Here is a 27,068-nt window from a genome sequence, read left to right as displayed (position 1 = left end):
CCCTTTCCAGAAATAGGGCATCTTGTTCTCATTACCAGCTGGTTTACAAAGAAATTCACTTCCGAGCAGAATACACCCACGCTGGTTCACTCTGCAGCTATTTGGAATCAACAAGCTTTCCTGCTCAACACGAGGGAAACAAGAATATTTTAGAATCTCTTGGAGTCTGAGACCTTGGAATTGTAGCCACGGCACAATGAAAACCATACAGTTTTCCTCTTTGGTTAGTGAGGTCTTTTAGAGTGGCACTTCCTGTCCTATGTTTGATAACACTAAAAGTCAGTCATTTTCAGCGATTCTGGCATATAATCGGAGGATGAATTTACTAGGTAGCTTAAATATGTGTGTGTGTGTGTGTGTGTGTGTGTGTTTAACTCAATTATGGTCCATTAAGGGTTCCTGAAACAAAGTCCTCATCTCTGTCTATACAGTTTTGAAAGAAAGCAACACATTCCTTTCATAGCCTGGTTGAAAGGACAGACAACAACAACAAAAAGACTGCTTGGCTCACCTGACAAAGCACAGAAACTTTTTCCTCTTAAACTAATGTGAACTCAATTGGTTGGGTGATTCATCCCAGTCCTGGGATGGCCAGCTAATCCCATAATATGTGCACTCCAACACACTAGGGACCATGATTTCTTTTTTCTTTTCTTTTCTTTTTTTCTTTTTTCTTTTTTCTTTTTTTTCTTTTTTCTTTTTTTTTTCTTTTTTCCTTTCCTTTCCTTTCCTTTCCTTTCCTTTCCTTTCCTTTCCTTTCCTTTCCTTTCCTTTCCTTTCCTTTCCTTTCCTTTCCTTTCCTTTCCTTTCCTTTCCTCTCCTCTCCTCTCCTCTCCTCTCCTCTCCTCTCTTTTCTTTTTTCTTTTCTTTTCTTTCCTTTTCTTTTCTTCTCTTCTCTTCTCTTCTCTTCTCTTCTCTTCTCTTCTCTTCTCTTCTCTTCTCTTCTCTTCTCTTTCTTTTCTTTTTTTATGACCATGATTTCAAATCCCATCCTGTGAACAACCACCCCCCACCTCCTACTCCCCTACCCCCACCGGCACCCTGAAGCCCTGAGAAGGGCTCCCCAAAGTGTCTGGGAACTTCCTGTCCATACCTGAAGAGGCTCATGCCCATCAACAATGACCCAGTTGTCTCTCCTTCCTGCTGGGAGAGAGCGGAAGGAACCTTCCAGCCTTTCACCTGCTGGCATAGAAGACTTTGCCTCTCTCCCCAGCCCCTCTGCCTGTCAGCACGTCTGGTGATAACGTGCCGGCCACAGGTGAATTGCGTTCCTGTCTACTGGATGACAGCTTCTGTCACAGCCCCGGTGGCAGGGCCTCTGCCGTCCTCCCTGTTCCTTGGGGCTGGAGGATGGGGAGCAGGCTGTCCCTGCTGGGTGGGACTCCAACCTCACAGGCAAACTTTTTTTTTTTTTTTTTGGCTGTTGCACCATATTGGAGGTGATTTTCCATTAGAAAAAAGGAGAAGTGTTGCTTCTGAAATTATCTATTTGCACACATTTCTCTCATCTGTAGGTGCAGACTAGGGAATAGTTCGAATTTATATTACACAAAATAGAGAGACGAAACAATTATCCGAGGGGGAAAAAGATACTTTTTGTTGCAGCAGTCAGATAATTGAAGGCAAAATATGTATATGGGCAGGAAAGGGCACACTTGAATTACAAGGATAATTGCCCCAATTCACTGCTTTACTTTGTATGTGTAGACACAAAAGTGTACAGTATTTAAAGTATCTGCTATCCTCAGAAATGAAACCCCAGCCTTTGTGAACTCACTTTATGTTAAGAGGCAGTGTCCAGAAACACTGGATCTTGGCCAGCACCATTGTTTGCACTGCCTTTTTTGTGTCACTGAAGTCAGAGAGAAATTTGTTTTAAGGATAATGTCCCGTGTTTTTTACGACGGGGCTTTCACATGGAAGCGTGGGAAGGTGGAGGTTTCAGGCTTTAGGGAAAGAGTTGTGCCTGAGAACTATCAAAGGCTGCAGGATTTGAGTCTGTAGAATACTAGCATTCATCTTTGACCTTATGTAGCGTGGAAAACACATTCACACTGAGGAGGATTATATCCACGATGGAATCTTCAAAGTGTCTCAGATAGCAAAGGTGATTGTAACCTCTAGCATGCTAAATAAAATAAAATAAAATAAAATAAAATAAAATAAAATGAAAAGAAAAGAAAAGAAAAGAAAAGAAAAAAGAAAAGAAAAGAAAAGAAAAGAAAAGAAAAGAAAAGAAAAGAAAAGAAAAGAAAAGAAAAGAAAAGAAAAAATTCTGGAAAAGCTCTTCTGGGGTGAGGGTGGGGGATGTGGGAGGGGGTAACAGTTGAGGTTGGAATGGGGAAACGAACTTTCTGAGGAAGGTAAGCCAATTCTTTAAACATTTCTTTTTTCCAACCATGACTTGCTTAAGAAAAGTGATGAATAAAAGAGCAAATCATTTTAAAAAATTTTTTAAAGATTTTATTTATTTATTCATGACAGACACAGACAGAGAGAGAGGCAGAGACACAGGCAGAGGGAGAAGCAGGCTCCAATGCAAGGAGCCCGATGTGGGACTCCATCCCCGGTCTCCAGGATCACACCCAGGGCTGAAGGCGGCGCTAAACCACTGAGCCACCCAGGCTGCCCAAGAACAAATCTTTTTGCAAATGAGAATCAATTCAAAAGAACAGAATTAAGATATTAATAAAATAAAGATATTTTTGTGTTGGACATGGAACTACAAAAGAGGGAAGGGTGAAAATAGTCTTTTAGGGGACCACTCACTCATTACAAGAATGCGCTTTCCCCTTACAATTTTCTTTTTTCTTTTTTCTGAATTTGCTAATACTTATAATCAGCATTTAAAAATAAGTGATCATTTCTCACTATTGAATAGGGAGGAACAGAAACACGAATACATCACTGAGAAACATCACAGACATGGGCTGTGGCTGTGGGTTGAGCCCCAACAAAGAATTGGGGGAGGAGACAGTTTTGCTTCAAGATGGCTGTAGCTTCCAGAACTGGAAAGAAGCCAACGTTGTATCGGGCCATGCCGAGCAAAGGTGGATTGTACAGCCCGGGTTTTGGCTTGGACAGCAGATCCAGGTACAGGTGTTGCAAGGCAAGCAAGTGCCCCTTCTCAGTGTGGGGGTTAAGTGCACGATTTTGGAGTCCAACCACCTGGGCTTTGAATCCTTGCACTCTTACTCATTAACTCTGGGTAGGGCAATTTTCTTGACCTCTCTGTATCTCATTTTCCCTTCTACCCAATGAGAAAATTAGAACTTTCCTCAGAGGTTGTTATGAGAATTGAATAGGCCAACATATGCCAGGTGGTTAGAACAATGTGTCACACATCATAGTTCATCAATGTCAGCTATTGTCAGCTTATATGTGGCTGGGCGAAGGCTTGGCACTGTCATGAGAAAGCTGCTGAGTGTTTGGTACCCAAAGGTGCCATGCGCTCAGGGTTCCACCATGATCTGAAATATGAGATCATGGGTTTGGCTTACGAGGCATTTTCATTTAACTGGCATCCAACACTAGGACCCAAGGAAGGTTTTTGAATATGGGCATGCAAAGGTCTCCATGGTCATACTGAGAAGACAGGTATGGAAGAGAGAGGAGACTGGAGACAGAGAACCTGCTGGGAAGCTGGTGGTGTGGGTTGTCTCTGGCAAGGGCCACACTGCAGGTGGCTGGAGGGGAACCGCCTTACAATGTAAGCACACTGTGGGAGAAGGAATAAAACATTTCCTAAACCGGTAAATTGGAACTCTCCTGCCTGGGTGTCCGAGAGAATGGTTGCGCCAGTTAACACAACGAGAAGGGTGTAGTTTCTAAATTTAGCTGAACCCCCAATGCGGCTCAGTCTTCCCTGCATTTATCCCTAGCAGCTGCCCCTTTCCCGTGGTGAATGTGCCAACTTTGATTACTTTTTTCTTAAGATCCCAAGCCTAATTCACAACTTGTCGGCATTCAGCTTTGCTTTGTTATCAGATGCAAACTCTCTCAGCTTCGGTCCCCAAACTTCCCACACTTCCTCCATCCTTTTGTAGATTACCGTCATTATCTGTTTTTGGGACTTGGAAGGAAAAAAGTCTTTCTTGTAAAAGATTAGCACATCCACATATACCCTTTTTGCTTTCTCATAAGTCTCTCCTTCAGAAAGTTTTAACAACAGTGCTTCATCATTCTAACCATTTATTTCCTATAGCATTAATTCTTCCCCTTCACTGGTTTTAAATAAATCAACATAGGGGCTACTCAAATGGTATTAATCCAAAACCATCTTTCAGCAATCTTAACAGCTTCCCAGAAGTTCCTTTCCTGCCCCCTTCCGGCTGTTACCCCTTCCCTCTTCTCCGAAGAAATCTGTCTTTTTAATTTCCAACCTCTTGGGTTAATTTTGCACATTTAATGTTTTACATAAATGGAATCATACAGTATACAGACTTTCATATTTGCCTTATTTCCCTCAATATAAAGTTTGTGAGATTTGTTCAGGTTTCCTGTGTATAGGAACAGTTCCTTCATTTTCTTTGCTGTATAGTATTCCATCATATAATATACCACTAGTCATTCTGCTACTTACGGTAAATCAGGTTGTTACCAGTTTTTAGTTATTGCTACCACGAGCATTCTTTTGGTGCATGCATATACACAGTTCTGTTAGGTATATGTGTCAACGGTTACACACATGATGAGTGCAAGAGTTTTCCAGAATTGATTTTACCAATTTATACATTCATCATTGGTGCATTAGATTTCAGTTGCTCCCATACTTGGTAATAGTATTATCACTGTTTTTGATTTTAGCCATTTGAGTAGATGTGTAGCAATATCTAGACGTGTATTTTTTCTTCTTTTTAATTCCACCTTATTGAGGTACAGTTTACCTCCAATAGAATACACCTATTTTAAGCTCTATGCATACATCTGTGTAGCCACTATCCAATCAGGATATAGAATATTTCCATCACCTCAAAGTTTTTGCTTCTTTGCAGTGAATGCTCCCCATTTTTGGGCAACTACTGATCAGCTTATTGTCTGTATAAATTAATTTTGTCTGTTCAAGGATTTCATAAGATAAAACCAAATGGTATATACCAATTTGTGGTTGGCTTCTTTTGTTCACTATAATGCTTTTGAGATTAATGCAAATTGTTGCATTTATCAATACTCTGTTCTTTCTTATTGCTTACTATTATTCCAGTATGTGAATACACCACCTTTTGCTTACTTATTCATTGTTGATATACATTGGGGTTGCTTCCACCCTTTGGCAGTTATGAATAAAACTTCTATCAATATTCATGTCCACGTGTTTTCATAGACAAAAGTTGTTCATTTTTCTTGGATAAATGCCTAATTACAGAATTTATAGTATAATGTTAAGTGCATATTTAACTTTATAAGAAATCACCAAAGTTTTTAAAAGTGATGTATCATTTGTATCCCATCAGCAATGTATGAGGATTCCAGTTCTTCCCTATACTTGTCAACACTTCGTATTACCAGTCTGTAATTTTAGCCACTCTATCAGGTATATACTTGTATCTCATTGTGGTTTTAATTTTTATGTCTTCTTCCAATGATATTTATCTTTCCATGTGCTTGTTTTCCATTTTTACAACTTCTTCGATGAACTGTTACTCAAATCTTCTGTCCCTTGAAAAAAGTAGGTTATTTTCTTATTGCTGAGTTGTAAGAGTTGTTTATATGTTCTGAATACAAGTCCTTCATCTGATACATGTTTTGGAATATGTTTTCCCCGGCCTATGTCTTGAATTTTTATCTTCTTAATCATGCATTCGGAAGAGGAAAAATCTTAAATTCTGGCTTATGTTTAATTTATCATTCTTTTTTATGTTTTATATTTCTGTGTCCTAGCTAAGAAATTTTTGCTTAACACATGATTTTTTCCTGTTTTTCCCCTAGAATTAAAAAAAATTTAGGTTTACATTTTGGCCTATAATCCATTTCGAATTAGTTTTTGTGCACAATATGAAATACAAGTCAGTTATTTATTTTTTCTCTCTATATGAATAGCCAGGTTTTCTAGCTCCATTTGTTGAAAAGACTAACCCTTCCTTGGTGAATTCCTTCAGTACTGTTGTCAAAATCAACTGACAATATATATGTGTGTGTAATATTTTTGGACTCTTTTATATTCCATTAACCTATTTGTCTATCCTTATGCCAGAGCTAGTGTATGTTTCTGATTACTGTAGCTTTATAGTAAGTCTTGAAAATCTATTATTGTAAATCCTCTACCTTTGTTCTTAGTTTTAAAAAATGTTTCCTGAAACAATCAGTAGGCCAATATTCAAGGACCAATTCTAGGTCCTTTGCATTTTCATATTAACTTTGAATTAATCTTATCAAGTACTACAAAAACTCTACTAGAAATTTGGATAGGAGTAATATTAAATCTGTAAGTCAATTTGGGAAGAATTGATATCATAACAATATTGAAACTTTCAAGCCGGGGATCCCTGGGTGGCGCAGCGGTTTGGCGCCTGCCTTTGGCCCAGGGCGCCATCCTGGAGACCCAGGATCGAATCCCACATCGGGCTCCCGGTGCATGGAGCCTGCTTCTCCCTCTGCCTATGTCTCTGCCTCTCTCTCTCTCTCACTGTGTGCCTATCATAAATAAATAAAATAAATTTAAAAAAAAGAAACTTTCAAGCCATGAATATGTTTCTCCACTTACTAGGTTTTTAAAAATTTCTCTCTGCAATGCATTGTGGTTTACAGTTTGCAGGTCTTGTTCATATTTTTGTTAAATTTATCCTGAAGTATCTTATTTTTTGATGCCAAAATAAATGGTATTTAAAAAAAAGTTTTGTTTGCTGCTGGAATTTTGGACTAAAGTTATGTTTTATGTACTAACTAAATATCTTGTGACCTTTTAAAATTATCTTATTAGTTCTAGTATTTTTAATAGGCTTTTAGAATTTTCTATGTACATATTGAAGCCATATGTGAATAAAGAGGGTTTAAAATTTTTCTTTTCAATCCGATTTATTTTTATTTTTTTTATTTCCTTATTGCAGTGGTGAGGACATCCAGTACACTATTAGATAGAAATTTTGAGCGTAGACATTTTGGCTTTGTTCTCAATCGTAGTAGGAAAGTATTCAAATTCCTATCATTAAGTTTGATGGACTAATTGTAAGCTTTTCACCATACCAGAATGATGAAGTTTCTATTTTTAGTTTGTTTAATTTTTATCATGAATAGGCAATAAATTTTCTCAAATAATTTTGCTACATCTATTAATATGATCATATGGTTTTTCTCCTTTATTCTGTTACTACGATATCTTACATGGGTAGATTTTTGAATGTTAAACCAATCTTGCATTCCTGGAACAAACTCCCTTTGGTCATGGTATATTATTCTTTTCATATATTTCTGGGAATTTATGTACTTATACTGGGTTAACATTTTTGCATTTATGGTCATAAGGAATATATGTCTGTAGTTTTCTTTCATTGTTATATTTTTGTCTAATTTTTATACTATCATGATGCTGCCCTCATAAAATGAGTTTAGAAGTGTTTATTACTTTTCTCTCTTCTGGAAAAGACTTGTGAGATTGATATACTACCTTCCTCCTTATATATTTGTTAGGATCTAGATCTGGAGTTTTCTTTGTGAGAAGGTTAAATATAAAATCAATTTCTTTTGCTGATATAGGGCTATTCAGGTTTTTATTTCTTCATGAGTCTGTATTGATAATTTGTGTACTTCAAGAAATTTGTTCATTTTGTCTGGGTTGTAGAATTTATTGGACTAAACTTGTTTATAATATAATAATATAATATGTAATTAATATATTAAATGTTATTATATATATTAAAATTTTATGTATTTATTCATAAGAGACACAGAGAGAGAGTCAGAGACATAGGCAGAGGGAGAACCAGTCTCCCTGTGGGGAGCCTGATATGGGATTCGATCCCAAGATCCTAGGACCATGACCGGAGCCAAAGGCAGGTGTTCAACCACTGAGACACCCAAATGCCCCTAGAAAATATATTATATATATATTGCATATATATATATAATATTTTTATCTTATTTCCTTTTAATTTCTGTAATACCTGTAGCAGTTTCTTTTCTCTACACTTCATGTTGATAATTGTGTCTTCTCTCAATCAATCCGGTCTGAGTGTATCAATTTTATTGGTCTTTTTAAAGAACCATCTTATTGTCTAATTAAATTTCTCTGTTGTTTCTCTATTTTCTATTTCACGCTTTAGCTACATCCCACATTTTAATTTTCAGATATTTAGAGATTCTCCAGGTATATTTTTGTTATTGATTTTGAACTTAATTTCATCATTATGGTCAGAGAACATACTCCAAATACGTTAATTCTTTCAAATTTATAGACTTTTTAACGGCCCAGCATAGACTCTATATTAAAGAATGTTCCACATGCACTTGCAAGAACATGTATATTCTATAAATTTCAATTAGGCCAATTTGAGAGTTATGTGCATGTCTCTGTTGACTATTCATGGAGGAATGTTAAAATATTGAACTATATTTCTGGATTGGTCTATTTCTCTTTTTGCTTCTATCACTTTTTGCTTTATGTATTTTGAAGCTCTGTTAATAGCTGCATATATATTTAACATTGTTATCTCTTCTTGATGAATTGATTCTTTTGTTATTATGAAATGTCCCGTATTTAAGACTGCCATTTTACTACTTGTTTTCGATTTATCACAAAGTCTTATTTGTTGTTTTCTTATTTTCCTCCCTTCTCTTAGATTCATTGTATATTCTGTAGTGTTGCATTTTGTCTCAGCTGTACCTCTTGGTTTTACTTTTTCAGTCATTGCTCTGAAAATTTCATTTTATTTATTTACTTTAAAGATTTTATTTATTTATTTAACAGAAAGAGAGAGAGCACAAGCAGGGGGAGTGGCAGGGAGAGGGAGAGGGAGAATCAGTCTCCCTGCTAAGCAGAGAGCCCAATGTGGGACTCAATTCCAGGACCTTGGGATCCTGGCCTGCGCCAAAGGCAGATGCTTAACTGACTGAGCCACCCAGGTGCCCTCACCATACTTATTTAAATACAACGTACCCTGAATTAATATTATATCACTTCATATATAAGAGCCTTAAGATAGTATAACTTCCATTTATTCCTATTTTTTATTGTTTTGTGGTTTTACATTTTACTTCATAGTAAAGCCCACAGTACACTGTTAGTATTTTTGTGTCATAAATAGTTCAATTATCCCTTATATAAATTAAGTAAAGAAAAAAATAGCTATAGCAAAGTTACCATTTCTTGTGCTCTTTATTTCTTCATGTTGTTTCTGATGGCATTTTCATTTAGCCAGAAAAAATTCCTTCAGTATTTTTATGGTGAATTATGCTAGAAATAAAATCTCTCAGCATTTTTAATTCTAAAAATATCTTATTGCCTTATTTTTTGTGGTGAAATACATGTATCATACAATTTACCATCTTAACCATATTTAAGTGTACAGGTCAGTGTTGTGAAATACATTCACATTGTTGTGCAATCAATCTCCAGAAATCTTTTGATCTTGCAAAACTGGAACCCTATATTCATTAAACTTTCCACCCCTCTTCCCCAAGCCCCTGCAACCACTATCTTACTTTCTGTCTCTACGAATTTGACTGCCTTAGGTACCCCCAAATAAATGGAATCATATAGCATTTGTCTTTTTGTGACTGCCTTATTCCACTTTGCAGAATGCCCACCAGGTTAATCCAAGTTGTAGCATATGTCAGACTTTCTGTTCTTCTAAGGTTGAATAATATTCCATTGTATGTATACACCACATTTTGTTTATTTATCCATTGATAATGTTGTTTCCACTTTCTGTCTTCCAACTTTTGGCTATTGTAAATAATGTTGCTGAAACATAGATGTACAAATATCTTTCTGAGACCCTGCTTTCAATACTTTTTGAGTATATACCCAGAAGTAGAATTACCAGATCATTCCATTTTTCATTTTTTGAGGAGCTGCCATACTGTTTTTGATAGCCATTGCATCATTTTTCTTTTCTTTTCTTTTTAAAGATTTTATTTATTCATGAGAGACAGAGAGAGAGAGAGAGAGAGAGAGAGAGAGAGACAGGCAGAGGGAGAAGCAGGCTCCATGCAGGGAGCCAGACTCGGGACTCGATCCCAGGACTCCAGGATCACGCCCCAGGCTGAAGGCAGGTGCCAAACTGCTGAGCCAGCAGGGATCCCCCTGTGGCATCACTATTAATTCTCACTATTAGTGCACAAGAATTCCAAATTTTCCACATTCTTCTAACATTTGTGATTTTGTTATTTTCTCTTTTTGTGTTTATTTTTGTTTAGTAGCCATTCTAATGAGTGTGAAGTGATATCTCATTGTGGCTTTGATTTGTATTTCTCTGATGATTAGTGATGCTGAGCATCTTTTCATGTGTTTGTTTGCTGGACATGTATATATCTGCTTTGGAAAAATGTCTATTCAATTTCCTTGCTCATTTTTAAGTTGGGTTCCTTTTTGTTGTTATTATTAAGTTGTAGAAATTCTTTATTCTGGATATTAACCTCTTATCTGATATATGATTTGCAAATAATTTTTCCCATTTGGTAAGTTATTATTTTTTAACTCTGTTGATTGTATCCTTTGATGCACAGAATTTTTAAATTTTGATGTAGTTCAATTAATCTATTTTCACTTTTGTTGTTGTACTTTTGCCTCATATCCAAGAAATTATTGCTAAATCCAATGTCATAAAGCTTCCCTGTTTTTCGCTAAGATTTCATATCTTTTAGCTCTTACATTTGGGTCTATGATCCATTCTGAGTTAACTTTTGTATATGGTGTAAGGTAAGGATCCAACCTCATTCTTTTGCATGTGGATAACCAGTTTTCCTAGCATCATTTGTTGAAAAGATTGTCCTTTCCTCATTGAATAGTCATGGCACCCTTGTTGAAAATCATTTGACCTGTATTTGAGGATTTATTTCTAGGCTCTCTCTTTTATTCTTTGTCTGTACATCTTTATGCCAGTATCACAATGTTTTGATAACTGTAGCTTTATTGCTTATTTTTGATGAATATTTTCTTTGGCTATATTATTTTAAACTAACAGGGTTTTTGCTTTCTTTCTTTGCTTGCTTTTTTTTTTTTTTTGGCACTGTAAAAATGTTGTATTATTGTTTCCTGGTGAGAAGTTGTTACTTATAAAAAGTCGGCCACTATTTTTGTTATTATTTTTAATGTAATCTTTATTTATTTAGTAAAATATGTTGAAATGTTTATTTAAATATGTAGCTAGCCCAGTGAAATATTTGCCTAGAGTTGTACATTGCAAAATGGTGTCTCTATTTTAGCTTTTTACTAATTCAAAGTGTTTTTTTCTCCAGTTTGTCTGATGTGGTGAAAGTTTACTAAGTGAATGTTAAGTAGTTATTTAGGATAGATACGGTTTTTAAATATGTTGAAATACTGAGTTGATTTCAAATGAACCATAAATATAAATGTAGGTATTTATATGTATATGTCCCTGACAAAAGAACAAAACCTACTTCAGAATTATTTGTAGAGTTCTGTTAGTCTGGTAGCCATTTCAAGAATTGACCTGAGAACTATTTTATATGGTCCTTGTGTCAGATGGAAGGCTTAGATTGACAAAACAGTTACCTGAGAGGGGCATCGCCAAGTCCTCCTGTTTTGCCTTCCTTCTGACTTCTGAGGACAATTGGAAGTGTGGATACCTATTGGACATCCATTCCCTAGTGACCCTCCTCCCCCACCAACTCATCTACAGGGTGTAGTTGGGGCCTAAGGTACACTTCACAAATATCAGATTTAACATCTTGTGTAAAACATCAAATCACACTGGGGCATCTCAACAGCAAGTCTACTGAGGTGAAGAGCTGGCTCTTCTACATTCCTTCTTGCTCAAACTCCACCTCTTCTGCAGAGTGCTCGAGCAGCATGCATACTCAAAGAAACGAGCATCAATTAACAGACATAGGCTAAGTCCAGACATAGGTGGGTTCACATACACCTCAAAATGGAAATTCTGACTGACCCCTACACTCCCTTCAAACTGCTATCCTTTAGGCTTCTCTTTTCCTGAATGACATTCCATGAGCTCTTTGTCATGCCAGAAACCTGCATCTCATTCTTAGTTCCTTTTTTCCCTCATCTCCTCCCACCCCAGGTGCCCCCACCCCCACCTCATTGGCCCCAATCTAATGCCTCAGTAACTCCCACTGTATGTTTTCCTCCAGGAGCCAAAGCACTTCTTATCAGTTTATTGGCCATTCCACTGGTCAAATGACCATCTCCTGCCAAGACCTAGAAATTGTCTCCCAACTGGTCTCCATGATAAACCATGGCCTCCCTCTGATATGTTCTTCCCAGCAGCCAGATATAAACTGAACACTGTTGCTCTTCTGTTTAAAACTGTACAAAGGTTTTCCATACATTTTGAATAGAAAGTAAACTCATTCCCATGGTTTACACAGTCCTACATGACCTAATCTCTGCCTGCCTCTCCAACAACATGTCCTTCTATGTCACTGGTCACCTCACACACTATACTTCAGCCACACTTTCATTTCCTTGGATAAGCAAAATCTTCCCCATAGTAGCCCCCACCCCACCCCTTACACATACCGTTTCCTTTGCTCAGTACGTCCTCTCCTCTCTGTCATGCTTCATTGGCATTTTTTCACTCTTTAGGTCTTCACTTTCCATAAATAATGAACACTTTGTCTATATTGAACTTCTATCATTATCCATCATAGATCTTGTTTGTTTACTTCAGAGCAATTAAATATTTGTTGGGTTACTTGACGGTATTTCTACTTTACTATGCTGCAAGCTTCAAGATGTCAGGGGCTCTGCTTTGTCCACCACCATAAACCTAGAAACTATATAGTTTTGGCATTTAGTCAATATTGGACAACGAATTAATGAACTATTAATAGCTCAATAAAGCAGCTTTTCCCTTAAAAGGAACACTCTTCCCTGATATAAAATCAAGCTTTTATATTCAAAGCAGATCTGTTTGTAGTTCCTCAGGTAGCAATTTTGTTCTTGCTTCAGAAAAATGTTAAGGACTATTCTCCATAAGACACGCTCCTGCTACACTAGAAAAAATAAGAGAGGTAAATTTCTTATCTTGTGGATATGAATGGCCTTTTGGCTGCATTGCACGTTCCTACTGATCAGAAACAGCCATCTATATAAGTCAGTCTCCAGAAAGAATTACTGTGGCCACCTTGGTGCGCATATGGTATGGTGGCTACATGGTGTGGTGTGGAGACATTCCCATTGCAAGGTTACACCTGCTCAAATATAGTAGTGACTCATCAGCACTAGGCTTGAGGTGAGCACTATCAGAATTGCCACTGTATTGGAGACAAAAAATGTATATATGAAAAATGCAATGGTAGATGCACATTTGATGAAGAAGGTCTGTATGTGTGCATGTGCAAATAGCACCCTTAACAAATTTACTTTGATTCAGAGAGTGTTCGAGCTAAAAGGAATCCAGGGGTTGTCAAAACCAATCTGTGGGCAGGTTAGAGGTCAAAAGCCAATCTTTTAGGGAACAGGCCATATTCAGTGAAAGCAAGGACCTCGGTTAGGAAATGAGTAACAGGACGCCAGGACAGGGCAACAGGCCAGTTTAGGAGAGCTGAGACCAGTGATGCGTGGCATCACTGGCAGACCTGATCAGGCCCAGAGCAGGGCAAGGTAGGGCATGAGCTTGCAGCTTAGCATTTTCTTTCCCTTGCAATCCTGTCTCCCACCCACTCTTCCAGCCGGGTTCAATGAAGAAGAGACAGAGTCACTCTGAAAGAATTTTCCAAGACTGTAAGTGGATCAAGAATAGTGCACTTAATTAAAGAGAGAGCACCCAGATGGGCTTTCCAGTCATTGGAATGTGGAGAACTTTGTTATAGAGTGCAATGAAAAATTCACATAAACAGACTCCCTGGGAAATGAGGTCATTTATTCAAAGTGCAATAATACAAAGACAGCTTGGTGGGAGCTCCAGGTACTTCCTCCCTCCCTTCTCTTCCCAGTCTTGCCTGTTCTTTGCTTTTTCCTCATCACCCCCACCCTTTCAAAATCTCTTGCAAGTAAGTGGAAGGGGAGATGCTGAGATAGAAAGAGAGGCGATGAGGACAAAAAAATGGGAGAAGAAGGGGTGAATAGGGAGCCAGGAGGATGAGAAGGGCCAAGAGATGTAGGGAGAGGGAAGAAGCATGACAGGAATTCCAGCAAGGTTAGTCCTATGACATCCTCTAAAGCAGCCAGCTATCAAAATGAGGCTGTAGCTGCCACTCTTCTCAAAGGAGATTTTCTTTAGAAAAGCTACAAGGAATACCACCTAGAAAAAATGCTCTCTTGCTAGGAGTTCATGGGTATAGTCCTAGCCCAGCATGATTGGCCATGTGATCTGTGTAAATCTGTAGCTTCCAACCATCATAGCAAAGGACGACATTGGGTGGGAGGGCTTGTGTGGTCCTCTCAGCACTGATAGTCAGCATTTCATGGGAGAAGATGAAGGGAGAAACTGAGTGGGATGGAAGGCACTAACAAACAAGGTCCTCAGGACTGAGGCTTTTATACTGTAGTAGACTTTGTGCTATGAAGCAGTCCAGGCAGCCAGGGCCAAAGATTCTTTTCTGATCAAGACTTGCAGGCAACTAAAAGGCACATCCTCATGTGTCACTGACTCACCAGAGCATGAAGAGCCTGTTAGGTCTAAGGTCTAAGAGGATTATTGGATTGAAATGTGGGGATAAGACTGTGATGAGACTTTTATAAGCTTCTGGTAGATTCTTTGGTGGGATTTTTTTTGAGTCATGACTTTCAGAGGCACAAAAATGATGCATGGATGTTCCTCAGTACATGGTTGACCCAGTCCTCCTCCAGGGATCTAAGCCTTAGACTGCTTCAAGGTGGGATGGGCCCAGCAGAGCTGTGGCCCCCTCAGACACCCAAAAGAGCCCCTCACCCTCTTCTGATGACAGTTTCAGACATCAATGCAGGACAGAGGTGGTGCTATGAGGTAAAATGTGCTTGTTCTGCAGACCATTCAGGCCATTAGATGCCACCTCTGTGTGTGCCATAGGGTCAGTAATCCCTTCAGCCTCCAGGGCCACTAATGGGGGGTCTCCCAGGATGAAGAACCAGGCAGTATATTGGTCATCTCTCTTTGGTCTTCTAGATGCATTTTCTATGAACCACCTGCTCTGTGTTTCAGGAGCTGCCTCTGTGGACTCACCAGTGGGCTTTCTTGCTCCTAGACACCTGCTGGGTATGTCAAAGGGAGACATTGGCAAGAATGGGAAGAGAGTGAGACCTGGATACAGCCTCCATATTTTCCATTTGCCCCTTAAGATCCCTTTCCCCCAGGTCTAAGGAGATTCTTTCTTTCTTTCTTTCTTTCTTTCTTTCTTTCTTTCTTTCTTTCTTTCTTTCTTTCTTCTTTCTTTCTTCCTTCCTTCCTTCCTTCCTTCCTTCCTTCCTTCCTTCCTTCCTTCCTTCCTTCCTTCCTTCCTTCCTTCTTTCCTTCTTTCTTTCTTTCTTTCTTTCTTTCTTTCTTTCTTTCTTTCTTTCTTTCTTTCTTTCTTTCCTCTATTTTTCAAAGAGAGTGTGTGAACTGGGGAGGGAGGGCAGAAAGAGAGGGAGAGAGCAGGAGACAATCTTAAGCAGGTTCCATGCCCAGCATGGAGCCTGATATGGGGCTTGATCTCACAATCCTGAGGTCATAGCCTAAGCCAAAATCAAGAATTGGATGCTTACTTGACTGAGCCATCCAGGAGCCCATGTAAGGAGATTTCTAAAGAATATGCAACTTTAAAATACTACATGGTGACCAGCCACACATATTGTAAATGACATAATATGTGTATATGATCACTACAACAATAAATTCATGGAATTTGGAAAGGCTGATTAGAATTGACAGTGACAGACACATTTGAAGCAGTATGTTAGATCTATGCTTTGTTGCTCACCCCTCTTCCTCATCATCAATACCTCTCGGGTTTTTCTGTGGGCCTCCCTCTCACTGTCACTGGCCATTTTAGTTTATTCCCTCATGTCAAATGCCAAATAGCCCAACTTTTGACCCTCTATCATATTGTGATTTCTCAATGTCAAGGAGCTTCAAATTTTGACTTTTGTTGAAGGTAAAGTCAAAGGCATGTGGTACAGAGATTTGAGCTTGATGCCATCAAATTAAGAGTCTATTCATTCATGTTGCCACTCCTGCTGAACATCCCACTGGCAACTCTTATTAGATGTCTGCATTTTCTGCTTGGCGAGTATATATAAAGGCTGACTATGAGGCATCCCTCTCCAGGCATGAGATTTCTCCCCCTACCAAAATATCACCTCAAAATCCACCCAAAGTTTAGATTGTCAAACTTTCCCACAGGGATTTCCTTTGGAGCTAGTTTCTAGCCACATTAGAAATTCTTTTTTTTTTTAAAGATTTTATTTATTTATTCATGAAAGACAGAGAGAGAGAGAAAGAGGCAGAGACACAGGCAGAGTGAGAAGCAGGCTCCCTATGGGGAGCCTGATGCAAGGCTCGATCCTGGGACCCCAGGATCACCACCTGAGCCAAAGGCTCAACCCCTGAGCCACCCAGGTGTCCCTAGAAATTCTTGTTTCTTAGGTGTGCCATCAAGCACACACTCCTTTCTTTTGTCTCTCTTTACTTCCAGGGACTCCATGCCCTGTGACACCTCCCTGCCTCTCTCCTTCTCTTCCTCCCTCTTTTCCCCCTTCCCTTTCTCTCTCCCTCCTTGGACCCAAGATTGGAGGGCCTAGAGAAATGAGTCATGCAGTGTTGATGTGGAACCGAGGTCCATGTGGAGGACTGGGCTTGAAGCAGGGCATACTTGACAAGGAACAGCGCTTCTGGACACCAAAGGATACATCTACTTTCACATTTTCCAAAATGAGTATGAGATTGGCTGTCTAAGACTAAGAAACCAAATCCTTAGAGAATTAGGAGGGAGGTGCTAGAAGATGGGTTTCCTCTCCCCTAATAATACTACATGCAAAAAGCACTTCTGGCCAAAAGGAAAGAAGAGAATCCTGGACAAAACACAAGCCATCAAACCAACATAACATGGGTTCATCCTTGTGCAGAGGAGTTTGAAACATTCAATGGGCTTGATCACAAATTCACCCCTCCTCTGGTTGAGTTGCCTGTTCATTTTTGGCTGGCCCCCCATCCAGGCTGAGGAAGCTAAGTAAACAAAGAGATGCATAGTTTTCACTGCTAAGCAAATACACAGGAAAAGAAAAGAATAACAATTAAAAGCTTAATTATTGGCTGTAAATTACAGACATTAAAAGCTGTAATGGAGGTGTTTAGAGACACAGGAAAAAGGGTTGATGCTTAAAATCCAGCTGTTCAGTAGCTTTTGACCATGGTCACAGAGCTGTTCCTGAGGCTCAGAAATGTCCAACCTGAAATCAGACAGCTCACAGGTATAGCTGCACTTCTTTTTTTAAATCTTTTTCTGGGAGACGTTCTCTTAAGGGGGATAACTTATCTTCTGGTGGCCCACGTCAAGAGGATCAATGTCAGGAAAAAACAGGGGTTGTTTCCTTAGTATTTTAAGACTTCCTATTTTTGGCATCCTTCCTTGAGAATGGCTTTATCTCAGTGGAGAGACCAGGAAGTCAATTGTGTTGGCTAGAGCATCCTCTGGGCCAAGCCATGGCTTAGGCTGCAGACAGTCCATCTGAATTTCTGCAACTCTGTTAGAGTGGGTGAGCTCCAATCTTTGTGTCCCTACAAGCAAACAAGATTTTTTCAGTTTCATGACTAACAATAGAACAAATGACATTCTGAAAGTCCAGGGAATTTTTGTGGCATATTATAGCAGTGGGTGGATGGGCTGAAGGGTGTAACAAACATTATTGCTTCATTTTGTTCTCCAAATTCAGTCATTAACAAAAATTTTAAAGAAATGTCACTCTTATTAAAATGATTTAGAAAACCTACTTCATTTAGTTGGTGGCTCATCTATAAAATATGAATATTTCCCCTCAAATTCAGCAGTGTCTTAATTTAAAAATTTTGTTCTTGAGAATGTTTTTTTCTAATATTTAAAATTTTTTGAGTTCTCAAAATAAAAACAAAGAATAATATAATACCACACACATATTTCCATCATTCAGACTCATCAACTTAGTATTTGTTGGATTTGCGTCTACCTTTTGCCCCTGTTTTTTATTTTTTAAATAATTGAAGCATCCCGGTTGTGGTGAAAGTTTACTTTAAGCACTATTCTTGGTCCCAGAAACCTTTGTCAGTCCTACCACCCCAACTATGCAATGATATCATGAGTTTGGATGTGTGATTCAAGCCCATTTTCATATTTTACATAAAATATATGCTCAGAAAATATAGCATATATTTTATGTGTATTTTACTTTTAACTCTTTCAAAAAAATTCTTTTATTGTACTAAGAACACATAACATGAGATCTACCCTCTTAGCAAATTTTTAAAATGTTTTAAATTCCAGTTAGTTATATTAGTTTCAGGTGTACAATATAGTGCTTCAAGAATTCCATATATCACCCGGTGCTCATGATAGCATGTGCCCTCCTTAATCCCCATCACCTACTTAAATTTTTTTACCAATCTGATGGGTGAAAAGTGGTATTTTTTTCTCAGTTATATTTCTTTTATTACCACTGACAGTGATGCTTGCTGACACTTGTATAGCAGTATGGGCCAGCCACTTTTCAAGCAGTTAATTTGTATTAACTAATTTTATTCTTTCAGTCCTAGGAGGCAGGGAGTGCTTTTATGGTTAGGAAAACTAGACCCAGAGGTCAAGTTAGCTGCCGAGATTGTTGGCCACTACATTCCCTCTACTCTAAATTTCCTATTAATGCCATTTACCCATTTTTTCCCCCTTATGTTGCTTGTCTTTTTCTTACCAATATCCAGGATTTTAAGAAATATGGTATAGATTCCATATTTTTGGTCTATTATACATGCTGAAATTAACTTCTTCCAGTCTGCCATTTACTTGTAGGGTTTTTTTTTTTTTTTTTATGGTGGTGGCATCTTCACATTTTCCAAAGCATTTTTCATTTATGCTGTGTCATTCATTCATTCATTCATTCAGTACTTATTGTTCACAGTGCTTGGCACTATTGAAGCCTCCAAGATTACAGATCTTTCTGCCATGATGGGATCTGACTTGTTTTAGTGGGAAATAACAGAAGATAAGCCAGCAACCAAGAAAGGATAGGTCTGCTGGTGATAAGTTCTATGGAAGAAAATAAAGTCCAGTTATTGCCTTCAGGTGCTGAGAGACTTCAAAAAGCATTAAGTTATTTTGTTTGGTTCTTAATTGCTCTAGTAAGAAATTGAATTTAGGAAGAAAACTTTAAAGAGAAAAACCTTTAAATAGAGTATGTTGTTTATTGTCAATTCAAGAAAATTGGCTTTGATAAATTTCCATAGGCTTAAATGTTGGGGGGAGGGGTGCCCATTATGAATTCAGCTGTTTAGCATATAAGGCAAATGGGGCCAACTCCTTGGACTCAGGCCAGCCAATCAAATGGAATCACAGGTGGAAAATAACAAGAATAAATGTAAAGTCCTGTATTTGAGCTTTAAAAAAAACCCCAATAACTCAAGGGCAGCTCATGTGAAAAAAACCTGGGAGTTTTAATTGGCTTCTATCCAAAATCCATGTATAGCAAATCAATGTATTTAACTTCCTAGGGACTTATTTTACAACCGGTTTATGTTGGAAGGTTAACCAGGAGGAGCACCACCTAAGATTAGATTTCTATGGACTCTTTGTGTACACATACACACACACACACACACACACACACGTACACTTCTATGCACAGTAAGCAATTTGTACATTTTGTTTTGAAAAAGTTTCTTGGCAAAGTTATCACAGACAAGAGCTCTCTGGTAATGTTTCTTGCTGTGTGGTCTGTGGACCACCAGAATTAGCATCACCTGAAAACTTGCTAAACATACAGATTCCTAGGTCCTGCCCTTGATTTACTAAACCAAGATCTCTGAGGATAGATCCCACAATCTGCTGCATTTTAACAAACAATCCAAGGTGATTCTTTTGCATGCTAAAGCTTGAGAACGCCTGCTCTATGTCGGAAAAGGCAGTCTTCTTAGGAAAATCTTGGCTTTCCCCATAGGTATACTTTCAGCGCACCTGTGGTTAGTCCGTCATCTGACTGGGTTTCTTAATTTCCATAAGGACATGTTCACTCTTTTCCCTCCCACTTCAACAGCCTTCAAAGCACATGGACTCACTATTAATCGTCAACAGAGAAAAACTGTCTTCTGATTTTCTTTTTGCTTTAGCTACTGGGGAGGTTAATCACAAAACTGGAGCCTTTCATGGGCACTGCCCACGAGTTTACAGCAAACATTTTGTGTTCCAGCATTACTTTTGGCTTCATCCTCTTTTCCATGCTGGTTTTCCCTTTCCATCCTTTCACTGAAAAATTCTACTGTCCTGTCTGCATTTCTGTAAACCTCCTCACACACTTCTGTTTGGAATAGGGTAATGTAGAAATAAACAATCAAAAAACAAATTAGTATGTATATTGTTGTCAGGCATATATGCATTGAATAAAACAAGGTCTCTGAATCATCAAATGAACAAAGAATCACGTTAAAATCAAGGAGGAAGAAATGTGTGAGACTGGGATTTGCATTCATCTAATGACTTATTCATGTTTATCTGGGAACTGGAGATGAAAGAGAAACTGTACTGGGATCCCAAGTAATGAGCTTACTCTTAATATTCTAGATGCTTGTCAGCATCCCTAACTCATGATAAGAATTTGTATATTGTTATGGACTAAATGTTTGTGCTCCCTGCTCCCCAAATTCAGATGTTGAAGCCCTAACCCCCAAGGTGACTATATTTGGAGAGGAGACCTTTATGGAAGAAATTAAGTTTACATGAAGTCCTAAGGTTGGGGTTCTAATTCAATAGGATTACTATCCTTATAAGAAGAGACACCAGAGAGCCACCCCTGTCCTCCCCTTCCCCACCAATGAAAACCCACGAGAAGGCAGCCATCTGTAAACCAGGAGGATGACTGTCACCAGAAGCCCACCATCCTGCCACCCTGATCTTGGACTTTCCAGTCTCCAGCACTGCGAGGAAGAAATTTCTGTTGTTAAAGTCCCACAGTCCATGGTGTTTTGTTATGGCAGCCCAAGCCAACTAATATCTACGTGTGTATGTGTTTAAAAACAGACAAGAGATTACGACAGGAAAATAACATGAACTCCTTGTTATCGACCTCCCACTAAAAGAATTAGGCACATATTGAAAGAAAATGAAACTGAGAGAGAAAGAATATGCTACTTGCAACAACTCCTAAGAGTTCTGGGTTAAAGTCCATGGAAATTTACTCTTCCTCCTATATCCATGAAATAAAAGCCAAAAGAATGAGCCCATGCCTTTAGCAACCTGCAGTCCTAATTCAGCTACCTGTTTTGGTTGAAAAGGTGCTGCCTTTGGTCTTTTCAAGTTAAATCTGGCATCTATCTACCCTCAGATACTAATTAATCAGAATACATATAAAGATGTGACTGCTGGGCAGCTCGGGTGGCTCAGTGGTTTAGCACCACCTTCGGCCCAGGGCATGATCCTGGAGACCCGGGATCGAGTCCCACATCGCGCTTCCTGCATGGAGCCTGCTTCTCCCTCTGCTTGTCTCTCTCTCTCTCTCTCTCTCTCCCTGTGTGTGTCTCTCATGAATAAATAAATAAAATCTTAAAAAAAAAAAGGAGGTGACTGCTTAGAGTTGTTTTCTACTCTTGATTCTCATCGGGGACTCAGAATGAGAAAATAGGTCTGTATTAAATCACTTCCCAAGGTAAAGAAGGCCATCTTGGGACTGCTGGCTTTTCAGGTTGCTGCCAACAGATCAGGCCAGCTGGAGCCACCAGTTAGGTCTCTGAGGCAATCCCGGGTTTAGAGCTTTTATCTGTAATCAAGTTGTACTAAGATAGGTTGGAAAAACACCCGATCACCTCCAATACCCCCAAAACACTGAAAATCTTTCTAGCAAGGAGACTAGGCCCATGCAAACTGACATGAATTTCTTTCAGGGGCTACCTCAATAACCCTCTATATAGATGTCCTGGAATACCTGTTTCTGAGTAATGATTAGTTGAATGTCATCCTCTGGGTGGGCATTTGCCTTTAGTTCCTCTGCTCACTTCCCAAATCACCATGCTATAGGGAAGTGGGACTCCTATGTGAGTGAATGGAGAAGCTAAGGTGGTTGGGGACCTCTGGCCATTGAAGTCCCTTGGGCACTATGACAGTAATAGTTCTAGAGCCCATAAGGGAGGAGTGAGGTGAGTCCTAGGAAGGAAAGAACTAAGAAAGAAGATTTACTGATGATGCAATCAAGGAAATGGCATTCAAGAGGGAAGGAACACTTTTGTTTGTGTCATTCTGTACAATAGTTTCTGATTATAGCCATTTGCTAGCTGATGCCCACTCAAACTACCTGACCATCCCAGGAGAGTGGGAGTTGATAGCTAATCCCCATCTGTAGCATTCCAGATAAAGGCAGAAATTGTCTTAGTTCTTAATCACCCTCTTTTCCGCCTAAACACACCTTTACCCTTCTGTGATCATACCTCTTCTTATCTTTTTCATCTGCTCCTTAGCTTTTTACTTACATCTCCTGTATATTTTGTGCCATTTCTAGAATCCAGAGCCTTCAGCTCCACCCCTTTTGGGCAACCATGCAGCAAGTACCCACACCAATTAATGTGACTGGGGCCAGACTCAATGCTAAGTCCCTTACATTATTTCAGATACTCCTAACAGGAAATGCATAAGCACTACTCTTCTATCTCATAGAGGACAAAATAGGCTTGCAGAGTGACTTGCCCAGACCACAGAGTGAGGCACATACCCTTCCTGACTCTGCCACACCCTCCCCCATCATAGCAGGAGCACTGCTCCTTCCACACATACATTACCATTTGAACATTCCCTTCACTATTCATCCTTCCCTGAGAGGTCAGAAAAAAAGAGATGCTTCACCTCTGATCTAAAACTAACAAAATGCTTTCCCTTGATTCAATTCTCTTCTATTCTATGAAGTTCTTCTTCCAAACATTTCCTTTTCTGTACCTTTGATATCTCATTTTCTACTCCTTTTCATGAAAAAGGTATGGTCTGTTTATCCCCTTGTGCAAAAAAACATTTCCATTTTAATGATTTATTTAGCAGAGTGCTGACATCATGAATCCCAGAATCTGAAAGGGGAGATGATCTCTAAGTTACTGTTGCATGGACATGAGATGCTGTAGAGTTCAAGGAAGGAGAGGGCAATTATCACCAGAGAGGTGGTTACATTTTCATGGAGGACCTGGGCTAGAAGAGTACACCTGGGAGAAGTTCTATAGGTAGAAAATGGAAAAGGGGCACCAGCCAGGGGGAACAGCATAAGGAAAGGCATAGAGACAGGACAGCCCAGAGGATATCTGGCAAAGGGTATTTGTCCAGTTTGGATGGGCACAGAGAATGTAGAAGTACTGGACAGTGAGTCTAGATTATGGAGGATATACCATCTTAGGATAATACTGCGTAGGGAACAAGTAGGAAAGTGACATTATGAGAATGTGAATCAGGGAGATTATTCTGGTGGCAAAGTTCAGGATAGACCAGAATTTGGTAATATGAAGGTGGGATGACTAGTTGAAAGGCTATTGCAATAGTCCAAGTAAGAACTACTGCGTTCCTGTCCTGTCATTGAATAGTAGCAACAGAAATGAAAAAAAAAATCAAATGTTTAAGAGACATTTTGGAGGTAAAAGTCACAATTGTCCTGGAAAAAGGGAAAAGAAACTTCAAAGTTATCTTAGCCTGAATGCACCAAGTGTGAAGATAGTGATATTGAACAGAAATGGAAAGTCATCAAGAAGAGCAGGCTTAGAGGGCATGAGTTCAATTCTGACCATGCTGAAGTGCAGCTGTCTGTGGGACATTCCCGATGAGACTGAATCTAGCAGGCAACTCTGGAAAGCAGCCAGAGTTGGAAAGACACAGTTGAGAACATTTTGCTTGTAACCAAATGCTGCTAGGAAGTGCAGAACATTTAGTAAAGATTCAATATGAGGGAAATGATATTGAGTAGAAACCATGTTGTATTCATCTCCTTAACCCAACCTCATTCTTATTAGTGATGGGTGCTCAAGAAATAACCAAGAAATGAATGAATTATGAGATTCCCAATATATGTCTGCTAAGTTAATAAATGAAAGAAGTAAATAAAAAATCAAATAACTAGATGATGAATTTATGAAGTCCTGTAATGATGAATGAGAAGAGAGTTAGACGAGGGCATACTATTGGAAATGTAATGTGGAATGCATTTTTGCAAAATTTCACCAAGAGCCTGAAGAAATCTTTGATAGAAAAGTAGCTGGGAGGCTGCACTGACTTGCAAGAGTGCTTACTTGCATAGAGTAGCCAATGTGCCTTCTCTGCCTCATGGGGATTTCTGGGACATTGCAGAAGTTTTCTGGCTTGTGCGCTTCTGTTTCCTGGCTGCGGTCGAGTTCTGGGCCATCTTTTGTTTCATTCAGCCTCAAATCAGAAGATCCTCTTGGATGCTGGCTCTCAACTGGGAAATGGAAACTATTTGTGCTGCCATGAAGGAAGCTTTCTGCATCTGGCAGGGTCTCCGGACTGGAACCAGCATAAAGAGAAAATTAGGAAATAATCAAGTAGGCTGTGCTCTTCTTGGTGCATTTCATTGTTAGTATTCCAGTTACCGGGAGGATGTCTAAAGCTCTTCCTGGTTTACTGCCTTGAACATTAAAAGAAAAAATAATCTCCACATAGCTCAAGTTCATGAGCATGAGTATCCCAGCAAGAAAGGCTGTGTAAGAATCTGTGAATAGTGCAAGATGGCATGGGTGATAAACATGGTCTGTCAGGACGTTTTTCCATTTGCTCACTGCTCTCTGGCACAGGCCTGCGGGGGCAGAACAAAGCCTATTTTGTGCTTCCCAAAGCACCCCTGCTGTACTTTCGAGGGTTTTTCTTTCCACCAGAAGCCTGCTTGAGGGATTTTTTAGCCCTTTCCCTCAAATAACTAAATGAGGCCACTGTTATGCTGGCATTTGGTATAAGGAAGGGCAGTCTCTATCTCACACTTAAAATCTTGGCATATTCCACGGAGGACGCAGAAATCTGTGTGCTATTCTTCAGGACAGAGAGAACTCTCTCTGCTCCAAAAGGTGTCCCCCATCCTGGCGCTGAAATATCTGAAATATCACTATGACCCTTATAAAGTAGAGTCCTTCTGTGCACTGCCCCTGCTTCCAGCTCCTCCCTGTCACCTCCAGTGAGCAGCGACCTGGTCCCGCTTGGGGACCTCCAGGAACAAGGCAGCACCTCGGGAGGGATCCTGCTGCATGGACAAACAGTGCTCATTATTTTAGAAAGTTTCAGTTCACATTGAATTAAAATCCACCTCCCTGGTTTACATTTCATATTTCTTCCACACTACAGCCCTGTAAATATTTGAAGAGAACTAGCATGTCTCCACTTGCCAAACACAATATTGTCAGCTGTTTCCCACTGGTCGTGATTACCAGCCCAGATCAAAGCAGATACTATCCTTTCCTCCCCCCTCCTTCCAACTGGCTGCTTCCCACAACATTTCTTGTCCGTATGTGCTGATCCCTGTGCTAGATGGCCTTCCCTTCCCCTGGGCACCTCATACACTTGTCTCTTAAAGGGCCATGCAGAACTCGCCATAGACGGAGCTCATGAATGACTTTGGAGTTACATGGATCTGAATGTTTGCCTTTTGCCGTAGGATCCAGTCAAGTTTCTTGACCATGATACAAATCAATTTCGTTATTTATAACATGAGGACAATGGTCTCTGTTTTGCAGGGATAGAGAAAATATGTGCAAACTGCCTGGCACATCACCTGGGCTGAGCAGGCGGGCCGTCATTGAGAACAAGCTGGTCCATTATGCCATGCTATTTGGTCAAATAAGAGCATGGAATAGTCTTGATCATCAAAATATATCAGCTACAAACCCAGCCATCTGTGAGCCTGCTCAACATGACATCTGTGTTTTCCTTTAAGTTACTGATAAAAGTGTTGGCCAGGATGTGGCCTTAGAAAGAGCCTATGACCTTCTGTAGGGACACCATCCTCTTATGCCTTCTTTCTCTAATAAACATTTCTTGGTCAGTGACATTGAGCAAGTTATAAATAGAACCGTGCTTTTTTCTGGTCTATGCTTCTCCATCACTTCCACATGAATATTGTGAGAGCCTTTGTCAATTGCCTTGCTGAAATCCAGATAGCCGATGTCTAGATCATTCCCCTGATACAGTAATGAAAAGATCCCCTCTCCCATGCATTCTCTTTTGAAAGGCAAACCCTCTTGGGAGAGCTAACATATTGCATTAATTCACACTAACCTGGTAGTAATCTAACAGACCCTTTTCTAACTGACTCAGCTGGGAGTGAAGAAGTCACTGAATACTGGAAGTGAAGGGAGGGTTGCTAATATAAGCATAAAAGTGTGTAGTCACAGCAGAATGGAGAATGAAAATAAATCCTATTGACTTAGCAAATGAGCTCAGAATGGACCCGTGCACAGATCCATCTTTACAAAGAGATAAAGACATGAAACTGATTGCATAGCCTCTGAGTATTCCAGTGCATGCTTAAAAATATGCTCTTATCTCCCCTTCTGTTCTAAAAATCACCAGATTCAACAAGTGTCAAATGTACCTTACACTCCCTTCTTTTGGCCCCAGCAGGGGACCGGAGGGGTGGTAGGTCCCTGTTACTACAGATGTTCAAATTCAGCCCAACCCTAAAATTCTTATTAATGGGGATAACAGCAGCCAGCATTCATGGAGGGCTGACTTACATGCATTATGTGGTAATCCTCACAACAATCCTACGATGGAGGGATCACTGTCATCCCTATCTTCCAGCTGGGAAATGAAGCCTCAGAGAGGAGGGACAG

This window comes from Canis aureus, chromosome 1 (genome assembly GCF_053574225.1).
Source record: "Canis aureus isolate CA01 chromosome 1, VMU_Caureus_v.1.0, whole genome shotgun sequence".
NCBI lineage: Eukaryota > Metazoa > Chordata > Mammalia > Carnivora > Canidae > Canis > Canis aureus.
This window is presented reverse-complemented; position numbering follows the sequence as displayed.